This window comes from Chironomus tepperi, unplaced genomic scaffold (genome assembly GCF_022539635.2).
Source record: "Chironomus tepperi strain 1889 unplaced genomic scaffold, CSIRO-AGI_Ctep_v1 contig_85, whole genome shotgun sequence".
Classification (NCBI taxonomy): domain Eukaryota; kingdom Metazoa; phylum Arthropoda; class Insecta; order Diptera; family Chironomidae; genus Chironomus; species Chironomus tepperi.
This window is the reverse complement of record NW_027226207.1, coordinates 8,658,074-8,664,073: the sequence shown is the minus strand read 5'-3', so window position 1 is coordinate 8,664,073 and position 6,000 is coordinate 8,658,074.

Genomic DNA, 6,000 nt, shown 5'->3' with positions numbered 1-6,000 from the left:
CCGAAAAAAATTCATCGATAATCCTCATCTCCGAAATAGCATTTCCGAGCACATACCATAAAAAAAATATTTCCTATTTGTCACAATTCCTTTCTTCATCCATAACTTCCTTCATTCCAACATACTAGAGAATATGTATCGATACATTTGAAAATTGCATTGTCATCACATTTTACGTATGTTACATTCTGAATACATTAAGCATATCCAATTCATATGAACAGTTTGTTATTTTGGAAGTCGAATATGGAAAGCATGTGACACACCAAAAATGCGATAAACATGAAATTTTTTTTCTGTATATCCAAACTCCTTCCTCTTTCGATCCTTCCTTTATCCGCACACGCTAACTCAGTTCCAATCAACGTTTCGACTCTATTTTGTAAATATTTTATTTGCCAAATGTAATGCAAATATTCATGTAAGTGCAATTTTCTAGATAAGCTCTATAGCAGAAGTGCTCGCTTGATGCTGTTGTTGTGAGAAAAAAAAATTACTAAACTTTGGAGGATGGCATGAAAATATAAATAAATTGTATTGAAGCCAATGACTGAGACATGCATGGATGACGATGTGTGGGAATTATTTTGAAGGGGTTGGATGTGGCGCATTTTGAGGTTATGGACTAGATTAGTGGACTCTATTATCTGGGATTCGGATCAAACTATTGCAATTAAGAAGCCGAAGATCCTGAACTTCCGGAAAATCACTTATAGGTTAGGATCTCCTGATGATAGGATTTGAACCCAGGAGTTGAAGTTAAATATCAACTTTCTTGACTCACGACTGGACAAGTGATCTAATAAGGCACTTTTGCTTCGTCCAAAATCTAGCTAACTGGTCTCCAGTTCATTTTAAGAGATTCAACCACCAGAAGAATCATAATTGGAGCATTTTTGATGTCATAAAGCAGACCTGAACAACTCGATGCAACAAATTTCATTATTCGTCATGGAATTCAGCCGTTTTTCAACCGTCAGGCTCGAAGCTCGAGACAAGATCTTGTCACAGACACGGCGATGCGTTGGCCTGAGTGTATTCATCGTGCCACACTCATGAGTTTCGAAACAAGTTCCTTTACTGATAATCAACACTGTCTGAGTATATTCAATCAATTTTGACCAGTGACTGAATTTCCTGGCCAACTTATTAGGATGTTCCGTTGTACATCTTGGTACACAGGTTTAAGACAAAACCGCATTTTATTACATACAGTTCACAAGCCTTTCAAAGATTTACAGGTGGCATCTAGTCTTCAGGCGACACTTGTTGTCTATCACTGGTTTAGACCAATAAAAGTGTGTCAAATTGCCATTCTAGATATTTTCCCAGCCAGACACTCTAAACTTCACCCCCAACAGCACATTCCACTCCAAACTATCTACAAAATGCTCCAAAAAAAAGAGAGATTATTTATTGCAATCATGTGAATGTTGATGTTTATTTTTGTAAGAGCTTTTTATACTGCGGGCGTATAAGCAATGTGAGATAATCCACAATTCACAAGACACAAGACACAAAAAAATGTGCATTTATGGATGAGTGAAGGCAATAAAAAAAATATTTCCCTGAATTATTCGGTCAACGCCTGAGACGTGGCATAAGTAATATCAGGATTCAAAAAAATTGGCGCATGAAGGAAATTAAAATGATGTTTGTTGCTGCTGGAGCCTGGAAACAAAAAAAATTGTTCATGTACACATGCAGGAAGGATGAAAAAAAGCCAGACATGACACAGATGGTACTTATATCCATTGAGAAAAATGAGAAATTTTTTAATATTTTATCCACAGCCACAGTTATTAGTTCTTCATCGTATTTCCAATTCAATTTCTTACTTCCGATAACAATTCAGCCATTCCAACGAATTATCAATTGTTTTTTAGCACGTCGCACAATTTGCCTCACGGGAAATAAGAAAAAAGTCAAGAAATCATCAGAATCAGCATCAAAAAATGGAAATTAATCTCTTCTTAAGTAATTCGCTCACGTTGTGAATTGAAAATTTGCATTTTTGTTCATTCTCTGAACTCAACACCTCATCACACTGCATGATTCTTATTGATTGTGACTTGCACACAGGGCACACAATTTGAATATTATGTGATATAAATGGGACTGTTGTTTTTTAAGCATGAAGGAATTGAGGAACTGGTTAAATGGGCATTGAAAGGGGATTTGAGGAGGTTATGGAGCGCATGTTGTGATATTGATGTTGCTTAATATTAGAGTTTTTAGGCGGTGACAGACTAAATCACTTACTGTAGTAGCATGAGGGTGAAGGGGAGGAGGATATTGTCATTAACAGTCCTTGTTAGTCCACTGCGAGACGGAGAGCGCTAACGAAACGATTGAACAGGTTTGTGTTCCTGGCATAAACAGTTACTTCTGCCAGTTTCTTTATTTGCAGCTCTTTTTCCTTTTCTACGGTTGTCTACGGCTGACTTTACTTATTTCGTTGGCCGTACATATCAACTGTGATCCATGACCTTTGTTTGTTGGCATCTGAATCTAAATCTATCGCTGGTTGTCTTCTGTCAACTACAAGAACCAAATTTAACTCTAATTCTATCAACTGCCTTACTCCAAGAGTTCAATGGTCGGAGTAGTTTGCCTTTGATGCTCTGATCCAATTCCTGTCTCCCAAAGTCGAATCATGCTTCCTTAAAATGTTATCTAATCAACAACTGATGCTTTCAGGGCATTTAGACATCGACTATGTAGCGCTGTTCGGGTTGCCTATTGCCAAATTGTACATTCTCGGTCTTAGCTAAGACATTGAGCATAATTTGAGAATCATCCGAGTGACACAATGTGGAGAACTGCATTTTTTCAGTAGAAATTGGTCAAAATCAGCAGTGTCGTCGACGATAAGGCAACTTTGCATCTTAAAGGTAATATGACGAATAATCAGTGCCTTAGCAAACACCCTGTGCTGTTCGGGTCAATTTTCTATAGATTTCTACGTGATTTCAGTTGTTTTGAGTCGTCTCGAGTCGAGTACAAGCTCTACCTTGCATCAAGCAATTACTCTTATGTCCAGACACCTTATCATCAAATCCCAAACCGACCCAATCTGTCCTCAACATAGCAAAGCATGGGAAAGCGTCAAAAATTATTTAAATGAGCATTCAACCAACCTCCACATTAAAATTGTATATAAAGACATTAAAATAAACGTTCATCTTAATGGATATAAAATTAAACTTAAGTATCTGTACATTGCCAAAAGCAGCAGTAGCATTCAGCAAATATTAAAATAAAGAAAAAAAGAGTTAAGTGGAATTTTTTTTCGTTCAATAACTTCTTTTTCCCTCCTTTTTATTCCTCCTCCCTGTGCCTCGCAAACTGTGTGTACACTGCATTTGAATGAGACGGAGCAGCAGCAGCAGTTACGACGAAAAAAAATTGTCTTCATTTAGCACGAAAAGTAAAGAAGAAAAATCAACACAGGAAATTTTTTTTTTATGTCTGTTCTTCATGGCAGTTTGAGAATTTAATGAGCGAGAATGTTTATTACTTTGTGAGCTTTTGTGTAATTGAAAAGAAATTGTATATCCAACAGGGAGAAACATCTCTCAATTTTTATTGTCAATTTACACGTTTCAATTTTATATATTATTTTTCAACTTTATACGCTTTAATGCTATGTTGTGCTTCTTGGTTTGTAATGTAATGTGCGGTTGGATGTGCTGCTGCTGTTGCTATCGCTAACATTTTCATTTTCATTTCGTTCTTAATTTTTATTGTAAATTTTTACTTTATTTTTATTTTATTTTACTTTTTTTTTTTCGTGGAGGAATTTACTTTTTGTCTGTCTGGTAATTTGCGTTTATGGAGTTGAGGTCTAGGTTAAGAGACTGCTTTAATTGATTATTTTTAGTCGTCTACATAGACATTGTCTGATTATCATTTGTTAATTCATTTAATTACTCAATTTTAGAATAAATTATTAATTTTTTGAACTTTGTCGCTCAATATTGAATTTTGTTGCTCAGTTTTGAACCTTGTTGCTTAATTTTTGAACTTTGTTGCTCAATGATAGAATAAGTTGCTCCATTTTTTAACTTTGTCGCTAAATTTTGAGCTTGTTTGCTGAATTTTGAACCTTTTTGCTCAATTTTTGAACTTTCTTGCTCAATTTTGAATATTGTCACTAAAATTTGAACTGTGTTGCTCAAATTCGAACCTTGTTGCTTAATTTCGAACATTTACTGTCAATTTTAATCTTTGTTGCTCAATTTTTAATATTGTTGCTTATTGCTCAATATTGCTTGAAAAATTCCAACTCTCAATCAAAATAATGATCCAAATTCATTTAATCCACAATTCTTTATTCAAACTTCATGTACATTTACCTCATTCATTTCTCAATACACATTTAACTTGCATTTAACCTCAAGATGCGTTGGCTGAATTTAATAATAATAAAACATTACTTAATGATATTGTTAAAAAAAAGTTTACAAGAAGGAAGATAAACAACGACATGAAATGACGTTAACTATGCATGTACATTTACACAGCAACAACAGAATAAAGCGTAAATTGTAGGCGGGAAGAAATAATTTTGTGTTCTTTTTATAAAAAGAAAGGAAAAATGAAAATGTTGACTGAAAATAACGCGATTTATTAATGTTTTTATAAATAGATGAGAGATTTATGAGAAGTAAGATTGCAAGTAATCTAAGATGAATGAGATTTTAATAGAATTTAGAGTTTAACTTGTAATGTTTTGAAGAAAATTAGGTTTAATGTTGTTTTTATTGATCGAATTCATTAGAATTTGACAAACTTACTTACAGGAATTGTTGTTAGGAGCAAAGCCATTGGATCCTCAGTTACTAGCTCTATAGTGTGAGTCGTCAGACTATAATGCTCCTCCAAACACCACAAGTCGGTTAATCGATCCAAAATCCATCTCTAGACCAACTTGTCTCTGACTTGCTGAATGATTCGATTCAAATTCACTATGCCAGGATCAAGCCTATTTGGCTCCAGATTTTGGATCGATTAACTGACTTGTGCTATTCGGATTCCTACACAACATCCACTAAACCTTCAACATTCTGAAGTGAAAACCCCAAATCAGCGAAATTAACCGTCAAAATGAGGTCATCGCCAAAAACATAATTCCAATTAATATTCCATAAACCCAATGAATACCGAACCAATTTCCCAGAATTGCTTTTATTACATATTTTCATCCATTATCCATCCTAACCGTCGCTAATGAAGTCCTTTATCGCTTAAATTAATTCAAAAACTTTACAAATTACTAAGAAGATCCTTGTATCTTTACATTTTCAGCCAGCATCTAAATAATGAAGCCCAAAAAAATTATCATAAGCCCCTGAATGTATGTACATAGACGATGCTTAAAATCATAATCTAGTTGTTTCGTTCATTTGTTTGCGGTTATGTCGTTCAACATATATCTCAGTCTTTTGTCTTTGTTAAGCCATCATCATTTGTTTACATTTTGTGTCAGGCATTTTGTGCTGTTGGCTGCAGGGATGTTGATGGGATTTTGAAGATTTTTTAGAGGATTTAATGGTGTCTTAGAGGATGTGACACTCTTGAAGCTCATCAAAAGGGATAGGATAGCTTTGTAAGGCTCCTTAGATCCTAAAAAATCCAATTTTAGGTCAAAATGACTTCTGGATTCCAAGATTCATGATGAACTCGATTTTGAAATGCATACGAAGTTTACCAGACTGACTGAAACATGACAAATTTCCATATTTTACCAAATCCATGGACATGGATTCATAGTCAAGTCCGAACAACTCAGTGTGTTCGCTACGACATTGCCTCGTCCTTAAATTGACGATAAGACTTCAAGTTGCCCTGACGACACCTTAAGGACTGATTTCGACTGATGTGACACTCGATATGCTGACCTATGGACACTTAGCTCCAACTTGTCCATATCGCATCGTCATTTGCCGATGTCATGGACAGAACCAATATCCCTTCAAATTCCCTGCAATATCCTCC